The sequence below is a fragment of the Trachypithecus francoisi genome, unplaced genomic scaffold (genome assembly GCF_009764315.1).
Source record: "Trachypithecus francoisi isolate TF-2019V2 unplaced genomic scaffold, Tfra_2.0 Lachesis_group13, whole genome shotgun sequence".
Taxonomy (NCBI): Eukaryota; Metazoa; Chordata; class Mammalia; order Primates; family Cercopithecidae; genus Trachypithecus; species Trachypithecus francoisi.
In genome coordinates, this window is record NW_022681458.1 from 44,512,023 (window position 1) to 44,536,801 (window position 24,779).

General features: G+C 42.3%; 1 protein-coding gene and 1 long non-coding RNA gene across 13 annotated transcripts in view; one reads left to right on the plus strand and one right to left on the minus strand.

Moving 5' to 3' along the window:
* Nucleotides 1-24,779, plus strand: part of ANKRD44 (ankyrin repeat domain 44) — a 362,557-nt gene that overhangs the window by 93,482 nt on the left and 244,296 nt on the right. The gene's annotated exons all lie outside the window — the stretch shown is intronic.
* Nucleotides 14-16,779, minus strand: LOC117094689. 3 transcript variants are annotated; one of them, XR_004441641.1, is made up of 5 exons: nucleotides 16,686-16,779; nucleotides 15,085-15,177; nucleotides 12,860-12,892; nucleotides 5,874-6,074; nucleotides 14-229 (listed from the first exon to the last, which is right to left on the minus strand). It is a non-coding gene; the product is annotated as an uncharacterized LOC117094689 (long non-coding RNA). The 3 variants fall into 3 exon arrangements; XR_004441640.1 differs by lacking the exon at nucleotides 12,860-12,892; XR_004441639.1 differs by lacking the exons at nucleotides 14-229; nucleotides 5,874-6,074 and adding an exon at nucleotides 10,167-10,258.

The window sequence follows — 24,779 nt, forward strand, 5'->3', positions numbered from 1 at the left end:
TCCAGGTTGCCTCTCTGACCTGTTGTGCTTTCTAGTCCTTACCTTTGGCTGATCATATGTAATTTCTTTCCATGTCTATCACATCACACTCTGGGACTTCTTGAGGTTATCTCCAGTGAAAAGAGACATATTATAACATAGGCTGTCCCATTACCAACGACCTTCTGAATGAGTGAAAGATGGCCGAGGGTGGTGAAGGTAATGCATTCATATTCTTAGGGAATTTTCCCTGGAAGAGATGAAAAGTTGAGGCAATCTAAGTTATGCCTTCGCAAGGACTTTATTCCATGTTTTAGAGGCTGTGACAGAAGTTTGAGGTCAAGCTTACTAGTCAAAGAGTAACTAAAATATTACATTTAAAAAGATTTCCAGCCTAAGCAACATAGTGAGATGATGTTTCTTCAAAAAAATAAAAAATTGGCCGGGCGCGGTGGCTCAAGCCTGTAATCCCAGCACTTTGGGAGGCCGAGACGGGCGGATCACGACGTCAGGAGATCGAGACCATCCTGGCTAACACGGTGAAACCCCATCTCTACTAAAAATACAAAAACTAGCCGGGCGAGGTGGTGGGCGCCTGTAGTCCCAGCTACTCAGGAGGCTGAGGCAGGAGAATGGCGTAAACCCGGGAGGCGGAGCTTGCAGTGAGCTGAGATCTGGCCACTGCACTCCAGTCCGGGCGACAGAGCAAGACTCCACCTCAAAATAAATAATAAATAAATAAATAAATAAATAAATAAATAAATAAAAAAAATTAGTTGGGCATGGTGGTGTGTGCCTATAGTCTCAGCTACTCAAGAGGCTGAGGTGGGAGGATCACTTGTGTCCAGGAGTTTGAGGCTACAGTGAGCTATGATCACTCTACTGTACTCCAGCCTGGGCAACAGAGTGAGACTCTGTCTCTGAAAAAAAAAAATTACCTTATCTAGCAGCTATTTTTTTGTTTGTTTGTTTTGAGATAGAGTCTCATTCTGTCACCCAGGCTGGAGTGTAGTGCTGTGATCTCGGCTCACTGCAACCTCCACCTCCCAGGTTCAAGTGATTCTCCTGCCTCAGCCTCCTGAGTCGCCGGGATTACAGGTGCGTGCCACCACACCTGGCTAATTTTTGCATTTTTTTGGGTAGAGATGGGGTTTCACCACATTGGCCAAGCTTGCCTTGAACTCCTGACCTCAGGTGATCTGCCCGTCTCGGCCTCCCAAAGTGCTGGGATTGCAGGCATGAGCCACTGTGCCCAACCTCTAGCAGCTATTTTTACGATAGCTCAAATAATGTTAACTTAGAAGAGTATGTTCTCCAAGTTGTTTTTGTAAAAATGACTTTGACATTATATAACATAATCTTAAAAACCCACCAGGATAGCAAATTATCAGTTCTAAGCCTACCTGTGAGTCAGCATAAAGTAGATCCCTGAATGCCCCTTTAAGAAAGGCTGTTTTTTGCCCCCAGAAATACAATCAGCCTGACACAGGAATTAATTGAAGCATTCACTGTCTAGCTGTGGAGCCTCCCCACGAAGGTAAAGAGTATGTGATTGAGTCTGGCTATCAAGCAAATGACCAATGTCTACCTATGACAACTCTCTGTTGCATTTCCTTCTTTAGATCATATTTCTTGTCTTGAAATACACAATGACAATACTTTGATAAGTGGAGAAAAAGGAGGAGAAATAAGAAAAACTTTCCCATTATATGGAGAACCCATTTTCTAGGCTAACAACTATGATACCAAGAACATCATAGTGGCTAGTCTAACTCTTTATTGGATCATAACACTGTAGAATTTATAATAAAATATTTAGCCATATTAATGACAGAAATTTCTTTGCTGGAGAAAATTGGATATAATGTTATTCAAATTTAAATATATGGTAAAGAAGAAATAAAAACTGTGAGGGAATTAAGGCCTGCCACAAAGAAAGGATTAGGATATGACTATTATCTTTGTTTTACATTTAAAAATATTGTACGCTTTAATTCTTACGTAAGTTTTCTAGATTACTTTCAAAGTAACTTGCATAAGGTTTTCTGCTGACATGAAAAAAGTGATCTTGAATATTCTTCATTTAAACTTTTAATAAATTATTTTTATATGTAAGGTTAATATGAAGAACGGCCTTCTACAGCTTGTTAAAATAAAGGGAAATTTTTGTTTGAAGGCATTTACTCACTCTTGTTACTTCCTTCGTATTCTCTAAGGCCTCTTGTGCCTTTGGAGATTTGCCCTTTTGGCACAATTCTAATTTTCTCTGTAGAATGTCTTTTTCCCTTGGGAGGTGAGATTCGAGCTTCCTTTGCATATTGGTGCTTTCTCCTATTACAAATATAAAAACTAAAAAAAATTTCCATGATTTACATCACATGATCCATCTGGTGAATTATTTTTCCTGCTCTTTGCAAATCATGATTGTCGTTGGGAACCTTTCATTGGGGTCCCATTTGCTTTCACAGTGCCAGAAAATTTTGCTTTATTTATCATTTTTAAAACAGCTCTCAAAGCCCTTCTGAATTTCTTACATTTACTAATGTATATGATGCATTTATTAGTCAGGATTTATTTTTTGGACGCAAGTAACAGAAATCCCACCAAACTAGTTTAAGCAAAAGTGACTTTATGTTCTGGAAGTGGGCAGTAGTGATGTCATACAGCAATGTTAGTGTGCCTAATGCCACAGAACTATCCACTTAAAAATGGTTTTAAAAAAGTGACTTTAGGGCCAGGCGCAGTGGCTCACGCCTGTAATCCCAGCACTTTGGGAGGCTGAGGCAGGCGGATCACGAGGTCAGGAGATCAAGACCAGCCTGGACAACACAGTGAAACCCCGTCTCTACTGAAAATACAAAAATTAGCTGGGTGTGGTGGTGGGCACCTGTAGTCCCAGCTACTCAGGAGACTGAGGCAGGAGAATTGCTTGAACCTGGGAGGTGCAGAGCCAAGATTGTGCCACTGCATTCCAGCCAGGCATGGTAGCTCACGCTTGTAATCCCACATCCCACCCAGCACTTTGGGAGACTGAGACAGGTGGATCACCTGATGTCAGGAGTTCAAGATCAGCCTGGCCAACATGGAGAAACCCTGTCTCTACTGAAAATACAAAAATATCCTGGGTGTGGTGGTGGGTGCCTGTAATACCAGCTACTTGGGAGGCTGAGGCAGGAGAATTGCTTGAACCCAGGAGGCGGAGATTGCAGCGGGCCGAGATCATGTCACTGCACTCCAGCCTGGGTGACAGAGCAAGACTCCATCTCAAAAAAAAAAAAAAAAGGGACTTTATCCCCTCCCATACCAGGAAGTCTAAAGTGGCATCAGACAACTGTGTTTTTTTCTCTATCCCTTGGACAGTCAATATTTAATTTCTCACCATCTCTTTCTTAAACTCCAAAAGTACAGGCTTTCATCAGTCCATCGCAGAAATATGTGGGAGGTACAAAGTGGGCTGTGGGATGGGTCATGGGTGGCTTTATGGAGAAGGTGGCCCTTCAAATGTAGTGATTGGTTTGGGAGCAATTAAAAGAAGAGCTTGAGCCAAGATGTGAAGCTGGGAAAACCCAGGTAAATGGTTCACTTTGGCTGTAGAATGCCATGTTCAATAGGTGAAGGGGAGTGGTACAGCTAAGATCCAGAAAGGTAGTGGGGAATAGCAGGAAGTCCCACTGGTATTTCAGACATCCCTGGAGAATGGAGGGGTGTAGGTGAGGATCAGTAGTTGCTGTCTTAAGGAATGCAGAGACACCTGCTCCTGGGAATTTGGAAGGGGAAAAACGTTGAAGAATGATAATCTCAGTAAACATCTTTCATTCCTTCTATTGGAATATCTTTTTTTAAATCCTTTCAGGTACAGGATAGTCTTCCCATCTCTCTGCCATTTTACAAGGAAGACGTCTCCTAAAGTACCCCAGGCAAATGAGAATCCATCTGCTTTGGTATCCTGATCTTGACCATTATTCTTTCTTTTTATTTTATTTTAGTGTTTTCATCTTGATTTTCATTAGTAAAAACTCTTATGTAAATACTTGCACTATTGCCCATCTTATCCTATCCATCAATAGGAAGCAGAGGAAACAAATGTTCCAGTCCAGGCGTGAAGGGCTTTGTGGCTGAGTGTTCTTTCCTTGGGGGCCAATTACTCCAGTGTTTTTGGAAACTCTGTGAGAGCTGTGTATTCCGTGCTGAACCACAGACTTTTGAGATCTAGAAAGAACCTAAAAAAAATACATACCATCTAACCCATTCATTTAACAGATGAGAAAACCTGGATCCCACAGTTGTTAAAAAAGCCTCTCATACGTTTATTACTTCAAAGGATAAAAATCTCAAGGGTGCTCCTTGAGAAAGAGCAGATGAGTAGAACAATTGTGGCTCTGCACAGAAGGGGGAAAATTACCTCTTCTGGATTTGTTATCCAGACATTTTCCTGTTGTTTAATTTCTCAGTTGTTTTATACAACAATTTCAAGTGTTTTTCAGAAACTCAATTGAATGTGCTATTTTTGCTGCCTCTCTGCAGGAGAGTCTATTATGTCATTCAAGCAAATACTACTCTTTCTCTAGTTCAATCACTTGAATTTTGGTGGGCTATGAGGACCCCAACATTTTCTACATTAAAGAATATGGATATGTTCCTCCATCAAAATCCATTTTGGGAGCTATCCAACTTTAGTGAACATCCAAATCACTGTATGGTTTTTGAGCCTTAAAAGGTGGCTCTATTTTGAATGACATCCTGGTAGCATTTATATTATATCTGACACCCTGGATATTTCTTTGCTTCTTTGCTGGTTTTGATGGATTGAAAAACACAGCGCATCAGTAAATAGGAGATAATTGTGATTATTTAGATAACCTAGTAATGTGGAGAGATCATTGGACCATGGAAACAAAAGTGGAAAGTAAATGAAATTATGTTTTCATCAGCAAAACCAGACTCACTTGGCAAACAGTGATGAGAACATAGTCAAACCTTTTTCATCTTCAGGGTCCTCTTACAGTGCTGGTGATTTTGTCTGGGAGTTTTTGCAGATCAGCCAGTTCTGCCTTTTTATTTTTGATGGTCACTGAGTCCTTTTTTCCCTTTTCCCCCGAAGGAGTGATTTTCTGTGTGTTTTTGTTTTTGGGGCGTGTGTGTGTGTGTGTGTGTGTGTGTGTGTGTGTTGAACCAATGTTCTTGCTGACAAAGCCAGACTCTGCCTTCTGGCTGTCTTAGATTTCATGGCATTGCTTCCTGGATGTTGATGTTTGTGAGATTGGAAATGTTTTTCTGCTGGAAAAAGACCAGAAAAGGTAGTTATGTGTGGGCTGTTAGTGCTGTTAGTTATGTGTAGTAATGTTAGTGCAAAATGGAAAGTCTACTATCTTCCAGTTATAGAAAGGGAAGTGAGAGATGATGACGTGCACTTTGAACTCAGTATCTTAGAGATGGACCACCCTTGCTCTCCTCCCACAATCCAAATCAATTTCTGAAAAAGCACTCTGGTCAGCCTGGATAATGCACCCAGCCCTGGTGATGAGAACAGCTGAGGGAAATGTATCCATGAACAGTTTCATCTGGATCACAAGGATTTAGGAGGGACAGCTCCTAAAATGGAGGAAGGTAGGACAGACTAAGAAGTCACAGATTTTCCCTGCAGTGACATTGATCCTTTGGTGTGTATTAATTAGTTCACAGAAGAAACTCCAAAGAAATTTGCGGATTACAGGATAGCATGAACTATGGAGGAAATATTGCTGCTTTCCCTAAGTGAAAGACCTTTAGGGAGAAATGACTCATTTCCTCTGTTGAATGGAAGCACCATTCTTATGTATTACTTCCACATTAGGACACTAATTTTTGAAAACTATACTAGACCGTATTTTGAATGATGACTTTGTACCCAGTACCTTCACATGAGTTACTCCTTTGATCCTCAGCCTCCTGAAGAGGTAGGTGATGTCTTCTTGGTTTTACTAAGACAGGTATCCAGGGCACAGTTGGAGCCAGCAAGGGGCAGAACAAATCCTTGAACCCCGTTTGGTTTGACTTTAAATTTTGTGTTCTTTCCTCTACATCACAGCTGCTTGGGAGAGAACTGCCAGATGCTGCTGTTAATCAAGGTTGTGAAGTTGAATACAAATTGAGAAGGAAAGGAGGAGGAAACAGCATCATAAATTTTGACACAAAAGTGTAAAGCTTTTAAAGACCCTCAATATGTCACTACTCCTAGACTAAGTTTGTTGCCACATAATTAGGCTGAAAGTCCTAATTGCAGGTTGATTTTTAAATCTACATGACCCTGTGCCAGGAGGATTTATGCTGAGACATTTACTTTAATTAAATGGCTGCTTAGTGACAGGGCTTAAATATATATCATTTAAAGTGCCAGATAGTTTTTTCAGATACTAGGTCAATCAAGAACACATTTCATCCTCGTTAACAATACATAGTATTCAACTAGAAATATTTGATTTGATTTCATTTAATTGAAGCCATTTGAGGTCATCAAAAATTATTTGTGGAGATTCTCTCTAATCTCTGGTTTCAGGGATGGGAAAATTGGAAACACATGGATTTACTACCGCACACTCTCCCACTTCAAATGTTAGATTGAGGCATTGGTACCATCTAAACCCCTGCACTGAGAGAAGCTCATGCTGCCAAAACCTTTGGTTTCTGAAGCCTAGCCAATGACATGCAAAATAACCTTTTCTCTACTAAAAGCAAGAAAAATCTTCAGTTGAAAAGTTGGGCTAATGTTGTTCAGTAAACAGAATGAATTAAAACTAGCTCAATTTGGCTTAGATTTTATACATCATCTCAACATAGAAGATTCTGATGCAAAGGGAAAAATGAAGCATATACTTGCTTTAAAAATACAGCTGTTCTGGCTTGGAGCAGTGGCTCACTCCTCTAATCCCAGCACTTTGGGAGGCTGAGCTGGGAGGATCATGTGAGGCCAGGAGTTTGAGACCAGCCTGGCCAACATGGCAAAACCCTGTCTCTACTAAAAATACAAACATTAGCCAAGCATGGTGGTGTGCCTGTAATCCCAGCCACTCGGGAGGCTAAGGCATGAGAATCACTTGAACCCTGGAGGCAGAGGTTGTAGTGAGTGGAGATTGTGCCACTGCATTCCAGCCTGGGTGACAAAGCGAGAGAGACTGTGTCTCAAAAAAACAAAAACAAAAACAAAAACAAAAACAAAAAAACCCAGCTGTTCTTCTAGTCCCAGAATTCCAGTTTGGCCTGCGTTGGAGCATCTATTCGGGAACAGGCATATGTGACCTTCCAATCCATGACTCTGCTTCTGTTGTTGCTGCTGGGATCGTCAGGCTTCTGTGTTCTAATTACTCTTTTAAAATTCCATTGAAAATGCAATTTCAGGTAGACGTGTGTTTTCACGTTTAGTTTTTATAGCATTTCTTTTCTCTCCCAACTATATCAGTGATAGGTATTAACTGTAACATGTGGTATATACAGATGAGCAAAAGAAAAAAAGAGAAAATAACTCGTAATCTAATCACTAAGAGATAAATACTACTGACTTGGTCTTTTTTCTCTTCCTCTTCGTCTTTATGTATGTATGTACATATTTACTTAAAATATAGACTTGCCATCTCATTGTATATATTACTTAATGCAACAAAATTCTTTTTGAATGTTTGCCAGATGCCAGACACTATGCTAGGCCTTGGATATAGTTTTGTTTACTGTTTTTTAAAATGGTCACCTAATGATATATAACAATTATTTCTCCAAGTCTTTAAAAATTATTTGAAATGACATTTTTAATAGCTGCATAATATCCCATCATTTTCATGTGCCAGATTTTATTATATCCCTGAGATTGGACAATTAAGCTTTTGTTTTTTATTCCTACAATAACCAATACCCCAATATACACCCTGAACATAAATCTTTGTGCTCATCTCTGATCATTTCCTTATAGTAATTTCCCACAAGAATTATGGGGGTAAAGAATATGAAAATAGCTATAGCTTATCTGAGGTTGCTTTTCAGTTACTATCTTCATCTTATTCTTTCTTTGTCTCCAAAGTGACTTGATTGCCTTAAAGTGATTCTAAAATTCACCTAGCATTAGAGAAACCTAGACTATACTTTAGAAAAGAGTCTATGTTCCCAAAGATACATATACCCTCTTAAAGGTGCTGTAGTATTCCCAAAGATACATACACATATAATATCTTAAAGTTGCTGTATGTACCTTTTTAAAAAGAGAAAGAAAGAGTTCTAAGCTTGTTTACTTAAAAGGTCTAATAAATCAGATCATTAAAAGTGTGAGAATTGCCTTGTTTATGAAAACATGCCATTGGTTTAAACTGGCTATATAAATTGGCCAGATTGTATGAACCAGTATCCAAGAGCTTAGCAGTGTACAGGTCCAATTCCATTATTATAGTTTTATGCTTAGGCTCAGCATATGAGGCTGATAATGGTGGCATGATAAGACTGCACAGTGCTCAAGCATATAATAAGCAATGCTTAGCTGGAAGAGAGAAAATATCAGTGCTCTGCTAATGAGATGTTCTTTATATCATCTAATGAGTTGGTTTTATTTTAGGTAAGGTTAAATGTGTTTGATATGTTTAATAGAGATCTTGAAATAACATGTGCTGAAATCAGTTAGAAAAAAAATCATAAAAATTCCAAGTGGGCCCTCTGGAGTAATCACCTCGTAGATATTATTTTGAAAACCAGAAAACTGGTTGGAAGATGATATGCCAAAAATAACATTGTCTACGTTAAACAGACTTACTTTATAGACCGCTTGTGTAACAAGATGTATGACGCTCTCCTTTGGGAACTTCTCCTTCCTTCAGTCTAACCTTGTTTGGGCGATACACGAGACAGTGTCAGAGAGGTCATAGCTCTCTGGGTGGCTAAGCCCCTATATGTATGAGGCAGAAGTCTTGTAGAGTCAAAATTACTCTTGAAAATCTCTTCGGAAGGTGCCACCTTGGAGGCCTGTACACTATCCCTTGTGGAGGCCAACACAGCCACTTTGGCCTGCAGAGTTGGAGCTGCATTGCTGTTTCCTTGAGCACCAGGTAAGAAGTTGGCTTGATTTAGGGGCCAACTTGTATGAAAAATACGTTTCTTTAAACACTAGAATCCCAGTCAGCTCTGTGAGATGTTCACACTGAAAATCTTTCTGGAATGAGATGCAGAGGAAGCTGTGGGGTCGTGTTTCCTTTTTTCTCTCTCACCGTGGGCATGTGATCATTGAGTTCCTGATTGAAGTGTGTGTGTCCGTGTCCACTCCCTTCCCTGTGGGTGTTAATTGAATTCTTTTGAGCAAAAACATGTCTGATGTGACACCACTGCAGTTGCTGTGATGCAGAATTTTTACTCACGTAGATGTACTTCTGTGAGGCCCTGCAGTAACCTTTTTGGTTAATACTCCCTGTAAAAGTAGAGTGGAAGAGGCAGGGTGAACAAATGTGTTATTCTGAATGAATGTGAATGAATCATGAGCAGAGATTTAGTGAGGGCCTGCTATGTGCCAGGAGTTAGGGGTATAGTGGTGGCCACAGTGACCCAATCCCTGCCTTTCTGGAGCTTATGGTCTTGGTAGATTCCTGAGAATTCGCCTTTGTCTAGGCAACAAAGGAATGACTAGATCACCATTCAATACATAGGGGTTCAAATATTTCGTGCAGAAACATTTTGGGTTCTTGAATAGGGACTGTGTGATACAAGTGGTTTCTCTGAAAATTATCCATGACCTAAGCTCACACACCTACTGGCTCATAAAAGCCAGTTTCAGAGGCCATATGACTTTCGTGTTTGGTGCCCGTGTGTTCCCCCCGGATCTCTATCTGCCTGGTTGCAAACTCTTGGCTCCAGTACTGCCTGATCTCTAGCATACTTTGATCCGCCAGAAAGTCCCTCCTTGTTCCAGTTCCAAAACTGTAGCTCTGCAATATCTCCTCTCCTTCCCCCAAAGTGGTGGTGTGGCGGGTGTGTGTGTGAGAGAGAGACAGAGAGAGAGAGAGGCTCAATGAAGGGAATTCCCATCCATGAGCTTACTGTTGATTACTAGTCCTTCATCACCGGAGCGTTGGTCACAAACCTGAGGAGGGCAAAGTGATTGGAGTCCCAAAGTGCTTGTGCTCCTTTGGCTCTGTTGGTCTGGATCTGTTGATCACCTTTCTTGGGGCTTCTTTGTGCTGCGTTGTCTCCTGCTTGCTGCCCCCCACTATTCCTCTTTCCTGAGTTATGGTTTATAACCTGCTGCATCTCCTAATGAACACCTGGAACCTCCAAGCTGGGAAAAGAAGGAGCAGCTCATGGTGCCTGGGGTGGCCCTGACTTGGCCCAAGATTCTTATGCCCCTCGAGGTGGTACCCCTGAGAAATGCCAGGATCCGCATCACTCGTGGGATTAGCATGATTTTGCAGATGGTTAATTTTTTTAAGTGAGTCAACTAAAGACATAATTTTTCCATTGAAACGAACATGGATATCTTAAGGCAGCGCTAGACTGCAAAATTCATGTAAATGTTAAGTTAAAAATGTATTTTTCAGGCAGACATGCGGGGAAAGACGTTCACTCTTGTCTTCTGTTACAGGTACTTTGGTGAAAGTACCTAGTTGATCCTGGCTCCTTGGCTAAGTTATTGAAATTTTCTGCAGAATGGGGATAGTTGGAGGATTCACTGGGATATGCAGAAAACACTGAGTGTGTGTTACTTGCCATCTCTTCCTGCTCCCCGTTTCCCCACATCATACCCTGGAGGTATCCTGCTCCCTGTGTCACTGCTTCTGTGGCAGGAACTATGCCTGCCTGGTCCACATGTGCTGGTGATGCTGCTCCTGGGTGTCCTTGGACCTGCCCAAAGGGCAAATCCTGTGATCTCCCAGAATATTGAGGGTGCAGGACCAAGTAGTCCTTGGAGAGCAGCTGCAGCCTGGGTCATGGCATAGGGGTGGGTAGGATACACTTAGAAAAGAGGCGGGGGGTCCTCCTAGCCCGCTGCCTTCTCTTGGCATGCAGGTGCACAGTGGCGTCTACATACTGTGAGGGAGTGTGTGATCCCCAGGGAAATCCCACTGATGGAGCAGGACAGGACTAGCTTCTAGACACTCCCTCTCCTATATCACCAAACAGAGCACATCCTGCCCCACACGGATGCCTCTGCCTCATCAAAGGTGGCAGGAGGACATTTGCCCCTCCAGCCTCTCATTCACTGTGCTCAGTTTCTGTTTCTGACCCCCTTTGAAGCTGCCTCTCTCCACAAGGGAGGAATGATATCTGAGCCGAAGGAGGATGACACATGCCATTCCAGTCTGCAGCCCCCTAATCTCTCTAAGACAAGATGTTCCAACAGGTGGGGGTGATCCTTCTCTCTTAAGGCCTGCCTTGCATGAGGACAATTTGCTTCCTTCCTAATCTCTGGAAGGAGGTGGCAGAGTAAGGCAGGCAATGGCCTTAAGGAACATTTATTTCTGAGTGTGCCAAGTGTGTCTGTGATGCTTCCCCAGAAGAGCCAGCTCAGTGTAACGGGGACAGAAACAAGCTTTGGGGTCAGAGAAATCTTGGTCTGGATGAGGCCTCAGCCCCTCACCCGCTTTGTAACATCAGGCAGATTACTTACATTACTGAGCCTTGGTTTTCTCATCTGTAAATGGAAGGTGTTAATCGTAACTCACTCTTAGGGATGAGGAGGAAGCAATATAATGTATGAAAAGTCCTTGCCATACAGTAGTAGCTCAATAAGTGATTCTCAACATGCCTCAAGCCCAGCACTGGATTCAAGACAGTCCTTCTTAGGAGGCCTCAAATCACATTTGTTTTCTTTCTTTGTCTCCATTCGAAACACCCAACTTCCTCTTGCTGCTGCTCTTTTTTTAGGAGTCAAGAAAAAACAACCTAAGTAAACATTCTCCACTAAGGTGTGACTGAAAGATAGTCTCCTCATTCACTCAGAGGTGATTTCAACAGGGGAAACTTTAACTCAAAGGAATTTCTGTACATGAGAGACGTCTCTTAGGTAGTAGGAGTGGATTCCTGTGGTCTCTGTGCGGTTCCTGGCTTTGCCCATATTCCCCCAAGTGAGGCCTCCAAGTACCCAGTCCCCAGCAGCCCTTAACTTCTAGCTGCAGTCATGTCTTCACTCCCTGTTAGGCTAAACCTTCATCTGATTCTTTGCTCCCCTGACTCACAAGACAATCTTGTGCTGTGTGCTGAGACAGCATGCTTATCTGTCCATCTTAGAGAACTTAGAAGCAATGTGTTTTAGCTTTTCATGACAATTTCCATAAACTATTCTAGTTCTTAGAGGAAAATAAAGTAGTTAAATGAAAGACTAATCAACCAATGTTTAATTCTTGTTGAAATTAAAAGTTAACTGATGATATAACTGGTGGATCATCCAGATTTCTCCTAAACTGGAACGGCAAATGGGCCAGCTGTTATTGATTGGTAATGATTGCCTGGACTACTTGAGTGCTGAGAAAGAGTCTAAGGTTGTGCTTATTCAAGATGGAAAAGAGTATCATGCTTTATTAGTGATGTCTGCTAGAGGCACAGGAATGGAAGTGGCAGCTCTAACTACATATTTGTCAGGCCTTTCTCCGACTCCCATCCCATCATTTCTCTGTTCGTTTGCTCTCCCACTTGACAGCAGTTGGGGAATTGAAAGTGTTTTCAAGCCAGGTTTACTCTGGTAAATGATTTAGCAGGGCTGAAGCAGGATGCCAACTTAAACTTGTTTTCCATGGTTATCCATATATTTTATATTTATCCTATTCTTGGTGTGCATTCACATAATTAAGAGTTGCTATGAAGTCAGAGTTTTTTTTATCTCAAGGCTCATAAACAGCATCAGGATTTGGTCCATTTGACGAAACTACTTGGAACATCTTACCTTTTCATCTCTGAACAGCCATGAGCATGTGAACTGTAGGCAAGGAAATGAATTGCATTCATGAATCACTTGAGCAGCACAAAGCAAAGCTTAGAGCTACCTCTAATAGTCTTGCCTGTTATATCCCCTTTGCCTTTATTCTGAATGCCTATTTTCCAGATAGCCTAATGGATGAATCACACTATGTTCTGAGAGAAGCAGACAAACAGCCTGGAGAAAATGGGGCACTAACATGGGATTTCAGGTTATTCTTCTCCAAGGTTACTGTTAGAACCCATGTGAAAGCATTAAAGAGAAAGCTATTCTTTTTTTAAGTTTTTATGTTTTATTTTTTTGAGACAGAGTCTTGTTCTGTCACCCAACCTGGAGTGCAGTGGTGCAGTCTTGGCTCACTGCAAGGTCTGCCTCCCAGGTTCGTGCCATTCTCCTGCCTCAGCCTCCGAATAGCTGGGACTACAGGCGCCCACCACCACGCTCGGCTAAGTTTTTGTATTTTTAGTAGAGACAGGGTTTCACCATGTTAGCCAGGATGGTCTTGATCTCCTGACCTTGTGATCCGCCTGCCTTGGCCTCCCAAAGTGCTGGGATTACAGGTGTGAGTAACTGCTCCTGGCCGAGAAAGCTATTCTTGAAAAATAAGATACCTAGTGTGTGGCACAGCTTACCGTTGCCCATTTATCTCTCTCACTGGGAAATGAACCGCCTGGATGTTAGAAGTTGAAGGGCTAATTATTCTTTCTAGAAGTTTTGCTTGTTATCTCCTATTCTTCCCTTAAGGTGGAAGGAGAGGTGAGTGGATCATCAGGTAAGTCCTTCTGAGAACTAAGAAGAAACCACCAGCCCCCTCTCTGGCCTCTACTTTGTTCTTGCACTATTGGGGCATGTGGGGGTTGTCATCTGGTATCAAGCATTCTCCACTAGGGCACCTATAGGCAGATTGAGGTCACACTTTTTTTTTGACAGTCTTCTGTGGAGTTACTTAGAAGATGTCTAAAATACGTAACAAATCTCAGACCTCTCTTTGAGCAACGACAGTAACATATTTAGAAAGTTTGAGGAAAGTGATTTTTTAAAAGTTCATCAATACTATGTAATACTATGATAAAACCAACAGCCCAATAATAGCAACAAAAGTCCCTGTCACCATTTGGTGTTGCCTCTTCTTTCCTGGCTGTACAATTTATAGAAGGGGGAGGAAGACTAGAATCTTAGTTTTAGGAATCCAATACATTTTTAAAAAGCTGGTTGTGTTGGAGGCTGGCTTGTAAGAACTCATATGCGTCTTCCTCATTTGTGTTTTTCTTTGAGTTGCCAAATGTTAAGGTTGGGATTATTCAACCCATATGAGACATGATTTCCTTTTTTCTATAACATTTCTGGGCAAGCAGATTTTGACTCAGTGCTACCAATCTGGGGTGTGTGCTCCCTTTTTCTGGTGGACTGGGGAAGGGTCTATCATAATCTCATGAAACAGCACCATGGCGAAGGAAGAAACGAGAAGAGGGTCTTTCTCAGTGATTCGAGATCAGTGGTGAGCTGGTGTTAAGAGCAGTGTTTCAAGTGAAAAACAGAAAGGGAAGGGAACATTTTCATTTTCTTTCTTTTTTTTTTTTTTGAGACAGAGTCTGGCTCTGTCGTCCAGGCTGGAGTGCAGTGGCCGGATCTCAGCTCACTGCAAGCTCCGCCTCCTGGGTTTACGCCATTCTCCTGCCTCAGCCTCCCAAGTAGCTGGGACTACAGGCACCCGCCACCTCGCCTGGCTAGTTTTTTTTGTATTTTTTAGTAGAGACGGGGTTTCACTGTGTTAGCCAGGATGGTCTCGATCTCCTGACCTAGTGATCCGCCTGTCTCGGCCTCCCAAAGTGCTAGGATTACAGGCTTGAGCCACCGCGCCCGGCCAACATTTTCATTTTCTAATTTATGTTTTTCTTTGCTGGCCTTTGAGATGCCAGAATGAGAAAAGATCAGAGGGGTCATCTGAGAGGTCGCAAAAAATAAAAATCACCTCTAAAAGAGAAGCAGCTTAATGTGCCATCCACAGGCACAGCTATTTAATCGAGGGTGATTATTACACTGGGATGGACTAAAAGAATTAAAAGAATGTTGTGGCTGTGGTTTAAACAATGAGGACTCTGGTAAGAACGTCCTGGCCTCATTGGCGAACTGGGACTGCAACCTGAATGGAGTTATTGAAGAAATTGATAGCACAGTTTTCAGACACCTACCCCCTTCCCTCCACGCCGTGATTTTCCAGTTGCTTGTTCTGTGGCCAGTTTTAGGGTAGATCCAAACTTGCTTCTTCAGCACCTAGCAACAATCTCAAATGCCACAAGAAGAGTTTTAATTTAGTTTAGTGCAAGGCCACATTTAGTAACTTTTTGAGAATGTTTCTAATTTATTAGCTTAAAATCTTATTACCATTTTTATTTTTATTTTTATTATTATTATTATTTTTTGAGACGGAGTCTCACTCTGTCGCCCGGACTGGAGTGCAGTGGCTGGATCTCGGCTCACTGCAAGCTCCGCCTCCCGGGTTCTCGCCATTCTCCTGCCTCAGCCTCCCGAGTAGCTGGGACTACAGGCGCCCGCCTCCTTGCCCGGCTAGTTTTTTTGTATTTTTTAGTAGAGACGGGGTTTCACCGTGTTTGCCAGGATGGTCTCGATCTCCTGACCTCGTGATCCGCCCGTCTCGGCCTCCCAAGTGCTGGGATTACAGGCTTGAGCCACTGCGCCCGGCCACCATTTTTAAATCCATCACTTCTCTTCAAAGAATGATGAATTAAAATGTAGGTAAATTGTTCTTACTTTCCTTGAATGAAATACACTGAGAGCAGACAGTCTGATTGACACTGTCATATATGAACATCAGGGATGTAATTCTGAAGAGTACTGGCTTTGCAATAACTCTTTCCATTTATCTTATGTGACTCCTATGCTTAATGACTCTTTGAGAATTGATGATGGAGGAGCCAGCCCTGTACGTCCTTTCCTTACTATGTTATTATTGATAGCATAAAAACCAATATGCTTTTTGTTTGTTTGTTTTGAGACGGAGGAGTCTTGCTCTGTTGCTCAGGCTGGAGTGCAGTGGCGCCCTCTCAGCTCACTGCAGTCTCCGCCTCCTGGGTTCAAGCGATTCTCCTGCCTCAGTCTCCTGAGTAGCTGGGATTACAGGCGTGTGCCACCATGCCTGGCAAATTTTTGTATTTTTAGTAGAGATGGGGTTTTGCCATATTGGCTAGGCTGGTCTTGAACTCCTGACCTCAGGTGATCCGCTCACCTCTCCTCCCAAAGTGCTGGGATTACAGGTATGAGCCACCACGTCTGGCCTTATTTAATACTTTTGAAAGTACTTCCCTAAACATCTTTTCCCTAGCAGAGGGCTAACAGTGTGAACTTCACAGCAGCAGGGACTATGTTTGCTTTTACCCATGCTTGTATGTCCAGCCTAGGCAGAATGGCCAGCACATAACAAGGACTCTGTAATATTATTTACTGAAAGAATGAGTGAATGAGTGAAAAAACATCATCTCTATGCTGCACATCTTCTGTTGTGCCACCACTTTTATGTGGCTTGTCATCGCCTCTTAGCTGAATGACTGCCACAGCCTCCCATGTGTTCCCTCCACCAATCCATTCTCCTCTCTGCAGCCAGTCTGAGCTACTAAAATGTGAATCTGCATATGTCACCCCCTTCTGTTCAGTCTTACTTGCTTCCTGTTTCTCTGAGGTTAGTGACAAAGTCTCAGTGTGGCCAGCCCTACCTTACAATTTCACTCCTTGCATCCCGCACTCCAGCCTCTGAACTAGTCACATTTCCCCACACCTGGTAGGCTTAGGCTCCCTCTGATCTTTGGGTCTCTGTAGATGTTGTTGCGCCTTCACCCTGGAATCTCTTTTCCCCAGCTTAGCGGTCACCTCCTCTCTGAAGCCTTCCCTGATGACACCAGGTCGGGTGGGTGCCCCTCCCATAGACCCTGTTGCTCCCACTGTGATGTCACTGCTTACTTTTCTTCTTCTTCTCTAGATTCCAAAGCTTGTTGAGCTTGGGGACTGTATCTTGATCAGTGCAGAATCCCTGCCACCTAATGCATTGCCTGGCCCACCATGGGCACTTGGAAAAATGTTTGTTGGGTGAGAAGAGGGCAATGTGGCATAGTTGAACTAGCATGGGATCTGGAGCCAGAAAGATCTTCCCAGTGACTGGCAGTCACATTAGGCCATTCCCAAACTCTCCAAGCCCCCGTTTCTTTCTTAGGGAAACGGGGTGGAGGACATCACTTCACAACTCACCAGGTTGTTGTGAAAAACACAGTGACATGACATAAGGAAAGCAGCACAGGGCCTGCTCCATAATGAGCTCCGGTACATTGTTCTTCCTTTCCTCAATCCCTCCTTCCCTTCCTTACTGGCCAGATAGGGAAAACCCTGGATCACAGGACTAGAATGCCAGTGTTACAGTCAAAGATTAAGTGGTTCTAAATCATCTAGAACTAGAAATACCATTTGACCCAGCAATCCTATTACTGGGTATACACCCAACGGGGATGCTTTTTAAAAATACTCCTGGACCTTACTCTGTGGTTCTGGGACAGGGTCCAGGAATCTGTATGCTTTGTTTCAAGTTTCTAATGTGCAGCCACAATTGGGAGCCTTTGACCTAGTCCAACTTCTGACCCAAAGCAGGAATCCTGGTTATGTAGCCTTTGCTGGAGCACATCAGGGATGGGCAGCTCGCTGCATTTTGAAGCCGTTTCTTGCTGGACAGCTGCTCTAATAGACTTATAGACTGTGCCCCATTCTGCTTCTATGAACACCCAGCCTTTAGATTGGGTTCTGCCTTCTAGAGACACATGCATTAATCCACACCATCTTCTACATAGTCATTTTTCAGATACTTGATGTTACTAGTACTATATCCCTTCAAAGGTTTTTCTTTTCCAGGCTAAACATTCCTGTTCTTATAAACTAGAATTTGCTAACTGGCGCCTGCGGGCTACATCCGGTCCACAGATGTGTTTTGTTTGGCCTGTGGTGTTTGAAAAATATTGAATAAGTTGCCAACATTCGAAAATCAGGGCATTTCACTGAAACGTCTGGAGCTCTGGCATCTCTTGAAAACTCAAAGGATCTGGAGCCACAATTTCAGCTTTGGACAGGACATAAATTCTCCAGATTGTTGCAGCCTCCACCACTCTATACTTTTGTCTAGCCCCCTACCTGAATCATCATGTCACATGTTTTTAGATCCTTTGTTATTCTCATTATCTTTTCCTAGCTGTGATCCAAAGTGTCAGTGGTCCCATCTTTAAAGAAAATTTTTCTTTTTATGTTTACAAAAATGATAGTTAACAATAATAATAAACATAATATTATAGAAAATTTGGAAATTACAAAAAAAGAAAGTGTATCTGCCAATAACCCTGTTTAGCATTTTTACAAATTTTCTAGTCCTTGTTTTTCTGTGCATATTTTTACGCTATGAAGCTGAGATCAAACTGTATATAGTTTCATAGACTGCTTTTTTCAACATTTTCCACATCTCATTAAACTCCCTCAAAGGTCAGTTTTAATTAGTAAAATATTCTGTTTTATGTATCATAGTTTTTTTTTTTTTTTATTGTGGCAAAATACACCTAACATGATATTTACCATTTTAACCATTTTAAAAGGTACATTCACAGTGTTGTGCAGCCATTATGACTAATTCCAGAACATTTTCACCACCCCAAAAGAAACTCTGTATCCATGAAGCAGTCACTCCCCGTTCCCTCCCGCTCCCAATCCCTGGTAACTGCTGATTGGCTTTCTGTCTCTATGTGTGGCTATTTCATATAAATGGAATCATATAGCATGTGGCCTTTTGTGTCTGGCTTCTTGCACTTAGCATAATGTTTCCAAGGTTCATCCATGTTGTAGCACCTAACATTATACGCTGCTCCTTTTCATGACTGAGTAATATTTCACTCTATGACTGTACCACATTTGGTTTATCCATTCATCAAATGATGCCAGTTGGTGGACACTTGTTTTTACCTTTTGACTATTGTTAATAGTACTGCTGTGGACATTTATGTACACGTTTTTGCTTCAACACCTATTTTCAGTTCTTTGGGATATACACATAGCAAAGGAATTTCTGAATTTTATGGTAATTCTATGTTTAACTTATTGAGGAACTACCAAGCTAAAAGCTAAATAAAATTCCACAACAGCTGCACTATTATACATTCCAATCAGCAATGTTCCAATTTCTTCACATTCTTACCAACACCATTTTCTGGGTTTCGTTTGTTTCATTTTAGCCAAGTAGTGTGTGTGAAATGGTATCTCACACACACCAGAAATGGTGAAATAGTTCTTAGAGATTTGTATTCTCTAAAGACTGATGTTAAGCATCTTTTCATGTGCTTTTTGGTCATTTGTATATCTCTTTTGGTTTTATATATTATAATTTGCTTAATCATTTCCCTAGCTTTGACACTGGTTCCCTTTTAATTTTTTCCTGTCATAAATAGTGTTGCTATGAACATCTTTATACAAAAATTGTCTGTGTATCTCATTATTTCTATAGGACAGCCTCCCTGAAGAGGGACGATGGGGTCAAAGAAGTAGGATTTCGAAGGTGTTGATATGAAGAATCAGATTCAGTGCTGCATGTGTGTTGAAGCTGTACGAGTCACCTGGAGAGCCTTTGCAAGCGCTTGTGCTAGGATTTGCATCCGTGATACTACCTCAGGCTTATTGGGGTGGGACCTAGTTTCCCAGGGGATTTTGATATGCAATCCAGCCAAAAAACATCAGCCGAATTTCTTCTACGTCCATTTAGGTCTTAAAAAACAAAGGCCAGGCATAGTGGCTCACACCTGTAATCCCAGCACTTTAGGAGGCCAAGGTGGGTGGATCACTTGAGCCCAGGAGTTCAAGACCAGCCTGGCCAACATGGCGAGAACCCCTCTCTACAAATTTTTTTTTTTTTTTTTTTGAGACAGAGTCTCGCTCTGTAGCCCAGGCTGGAGTGCAGTGGCGCCATCTCGGCTCACTGCAAGCTCCGCCTCCTGGGTTCACGCCATTCTCCTTACAAATTTTTTTTAAAAAATTAGCTGGGTGTGGTGGTGCACACCTGTAGTCCCAGCTACTTGGGAGGCTGATGGGGGAGGATTACCTGACCCCAGGGAAGTCAAGGTTTCAGTGAACTGTGATTATGCCACTGTACTCCAGCCTGGGGGACACAGCGAGACCCTGTCTCAAAACAAACATAAAACAAAAAAGAGCCTGTAAGATCTGCACAAAATTGTCCACTACTCTGACCAGTTCTGAGCAGCTTGGTCCTGCTACTTCCCCTGCTGTGTGCAGCATGCTTGGTTGTCTAGCTGTTCTGGCACAGTGATATTACAGTCACCTAGACCACCCCTTATTGGTTTTTTTTTCCCATCTAAAATCTCATCTTTTTCCTTCTTGTTCTTGGAGGAGTCAACCATTTGGGACCTATCTTTTCTGGTAGGAAACAGAGGTTTCTGTCCGCTCTGTGACTTGCCCTCCGTTATGTAACACCTACTGATCAAGGGTAGACCAGGACTCCTGGCACATCAGTTAATTTCTTTCAACTCCCCTCAATGCCCTTGTTTCATCAGTTTTGATTGGTCACAATTCAAGAAGCAAAAAGTTGCTGCACAGTGCCAAATGTACCAAGTACTCTCAAAGCGAGAGCAAGCCTCTGCATGCCCAGGCAGGCCGCTGCTGTCACAGGCCACCTGCCTTTTGCCAAGTCCACTTCTATCGCTGGGTGGACAGAGGGGCAGCCAAAAGTTATCCTTCGTCAGGACAATCAACCATGATCTCAAAAGAACTGTGATCATATTGTGCGTTTTAAACCCCTGGAATGTTACACGGTGATGAGGTAACAATGGCTATGAATGTTCTTACAAGTGGGAGCTGAGCATTGGGTACACAAGGACACAAAGATGGGAATAGCAAACACTGTGAATCCCAAAAGGGGGCAGGGTGGGAGGAGGGCAAGAGTCGAAAAACTACCTATGGGGCACTATGTTCACTACTTGGGCGACGGTATCATTAGAAGCCCAAACCTTAGCATCACACAATACACCTGTGTAACAAACCTGCACGCATATCCCCTGCATCTAAAATAAAAACACAAAACACAAAAACAAAAATATAAACACAACAACTCTGAGTTTTGACATAAGGTGTGCAGTGCAGATTCCAAAATCTAGATTTAACATGCAACGACACTCACGGGGTCTCCACATCAGTCAGAGCCAACGTCAGGGGGTTGTTTGGTGAGGAGAGGGGGGTGTGGATACCGAAAAAGGAACCAACCTCAGTTATGTCAGTTGGGCCACAGGAGGTCAAAGGACCCTACTTCTCTGATGCCTTGTCTCAGACCTCAGTTGCCTTTGTGGTTGCCTGGTGCCACGGAGGCCACAGGCATTCAAAATTCAGCTAAATAAAAACACACAGCAAATTAAGTTTTATTTAAACTCAGTAACTCACTCTCCTTGTTAAAAACTCAGTAACTCACTCCCTTATTTTCTGTAATATGACTATCAAGATTATGTCTTCACACGTGTTCTTCACATGAACATCCTGGGAGTGCATCTTGTTTTCCTAATGTTTAAAAAACATGCTGCAAGCTAATTTTAAACTGGGAGGGGTAGTGAAAAAGAGAGAATCATAGACTTCTCTGTGGCACCACCTCTCAGTTAAAAATTACACATGCCTTTTCAATCTCTAGTCTTTGAGACTAAAAGCACATTAATTTACTCATGCCTCATTCACTTTCAGAACTTTTCCATAGAGCTACTTATATTCAGTCTCCAGGCATAATATATATCAGGACATACACTCAGCTTTCAAATCATATTTAGCAAATGATAAAATTTAAAACTTGTTATTAAATATTTTAATTTAAATGGATGTGGAGAAGTTGCAAACATATTATTGCAACATAGAGTGAAAGACCAACATAGTAATGACTATCAATGTCAACACTTTAGCAGTTTTTGATTATCAAAAGAACTGAGGTCTTTTTTTGTTGCTAAATTCCAGTCACTTCATTATTACTTTCTTTCATGTTATTCATATTATTTTCCAGATGGGCAGAAGCAGCTTAAATGACTACTGTTGTTTGAAGGACGCAGCAAACGTTGTATGTGTTTTGGCAGGGGGCAGGGTAGGGCATGAGAAGGACAGGGAGGAAAGAGATTTAGAGGTATTTTCAAGCTCGCGCTGTCTGGAAGTAGTGCATTTTAAATCAGTGTTAGTGTGATGTTCTGCGGCAGCCAAGCTTGGGAATTTTTTATATCTTTAAGCAGAGGCTGGTGGGTGGTGGTGGTGGTGGGAGGAGTATGAGAAGACGGTGTTTAGAAATGCTGTAACTTGGAGAAGGAACTGCTTATTGTCACTGTCCTGAACATATACATGTCTAAAGTCAGTGCTGTGCCCTGGCTCATTTGTCATTCCAAAATACATTTTTTTTCCCTCCCTCGATCTAAACCATGTTCAGGCCTTGTTCAAGTCCTGCCTCCTCCAGAAACACCACTCTGGCTTCTTAGCCTTTCATGCTTCCCCTTTTCTGAATCAGAGAAGGCTCCTAGAATATTATGGCTAAAGGGGCCTCCAGATTACCTCTCCAATCTGTCATTGTGCAGAAGGACAACTTGGCATCCATTTGCATGAGGTCTGTAGAACACGGTTCAGTACTGTCTTACACAGTTAAGTGTTTTGTGTGGGTTAGGCTTATTTCCCCAGCTATATTTGGCACTCTTTTAGGAAAGGACTATGTCACACATTTCTTTTGTATATTTCATAAAAATAGCGTATTGTAGGTACTCAGAAAATGCTTTTGGCTCTGGTAGCACTTCTCTGCACAATGTGGATAAGCACTGGTAGAGGCTTGTTTGTTGTGGTACAAACTAGAAACAAACCAAATGCCCATTCAAAGGGGAATAATTGAATATGTTATGGTATATCCATACAATGGAATAGTATTTTATAGAGTTAAGAGAAATGATTTAATTCTGTAGCTATTGACCCGGGGGATGTCCTCAGTACATCATTATTCTTGCAAACTGTAAGAGAGGGAAATAAGCCAGGCCTGGTGGTATGCATAGACTACTTGGATTACAGATCCTTGGGTGGGAGGATCACTTGAGCCCAAGAATTTGAGACCACTTTGGGTAACATAGCAAGACCCACATCTCAAAAAACGTGTGTGTGTGGGGAAATAGTAAAATCTAATTTTGTGATAATAAATAATGATAATCTCATATATCTATATCTGTACCTACCAACAAGAACACGGGCTGTTCACATTTGTGGTAGGAAAGGTTATTAAGTTTTTTCTTTATCTGTTTTTGTATTGTTGCAACAGGAAACCTACTAAGATTAAAACCCAGCAAACATAAGAAAGATAAAATGCATAGAGGTTTTGATGCATTAGGTGTTTCCCATAGTACTTCCTATTTTTCAAACTTCGTGTGATTAAAAAAGTAAGTTTTATCCCTGACTAAATTTCAGTGTGGAAATAAAGAAATAAAGATAGCATGTACTTGGCTTAGGTATACTTGTTTTGTTCTTTCAGCTCGTTACGTAAAGATACATTGTTTTTTCTTTCTCATGACAGGAAGATAAGCTTTCTTCTTACCAAAACCTAAATTGTGAAGGCAGCACCCAAACCAAAAGCCTCGGGGCTCTGGTTTCTGTGGTGGAGTGGGGAGAGAAGCAGCAGGTTGTACAGATGTAGGATGTTAACTGACTTCAGAACTTCCGGTCTCAGAGCTAACCAGGCTCCGTAGGCCGCTGGAGAGAAAGAGCACGCATAGGTGGAAGAGCAAAGAAACCCAGCGCTGCAGAACTTCCGGTGCTCCTCCGCCGATGTAGGGCTGGCGCTGCTCCCGAGCCCTGTATCTTGTGGAGGAAGTTCGTGAGAGTCTTTTTGAATGTAGGCAGCCACTCATGAGGAGGCTAGCCCTTGCTACATTAAAGGTGGAGACAGATTTACATTTTATTTTATTTTTATTTTTCCAGATGGAGTATTGCTCTGTCGCCCAGGCTGGTATCTCAGCTCACTGCAACCTCCACCTCCCGGGCTCAAGTGATTTGCCTGTTTCAGCCTCCCGAGTAGCTGGGATTACAGGGCACGCCACCATGTCTGGCTAAGTTTTTGTATTTTTAGTAGAGATGGGGTTTCACCATGTTGGCCAGGCTGGTCTCGAACTCCACCTCAGGTGATCCACCTGCCTCGGTCTCCCAAAGTGGTGGGATTACAGGCGTGAACCACCATGCCCGGCCAAATTTACCTTTTAGAGTCACATATTACCACCAGAAGAATGCTTCATGTAACAACTGAGCGGTACTCCATCCCCAGAGCCCTTTGTGCAGACTATTATTGCAGTTTCCTAACTTGTTGTGACACTCCAGTCTTTTCCTCCAGGTCATCATACAGTCCATTTAAAGAGTGCTTGTTCTAAAGCACAAATCTTAGGTCATTCCCCTGCTCAAAAACCACCCACTGCTCTCCCAGTTCTACAGAAGAGAGTTCAAATTTCTTAGCTTGGTATTCAAGACCTTCCATGATAGGATACCTGTCTACTACTCAGCTTACCTTACTTCTCCCCTGCTCCAGCCAAATGAAACTGTTCCCTGTGTATATTCAGGCTCCCCAGCTTCTGCTCACAGCCTTCTGAATATGAAGAAGGGACAGTCCCTTACCATTCCATCCGTCTCTACCTGCTTAAATCCCCCCCAGTCTTCAATATTCATTTCAGAGGCTGCATCTTTCAGGAGGCCAGGTATAATTTCTCTCCCTTCTCCATGCACTTATTCTGCAGCATGTGGCTTACATTCTAGCTGTGTGTATTTGTATACTTCCTGTTACACTTTGGTAACCTCATCAAGG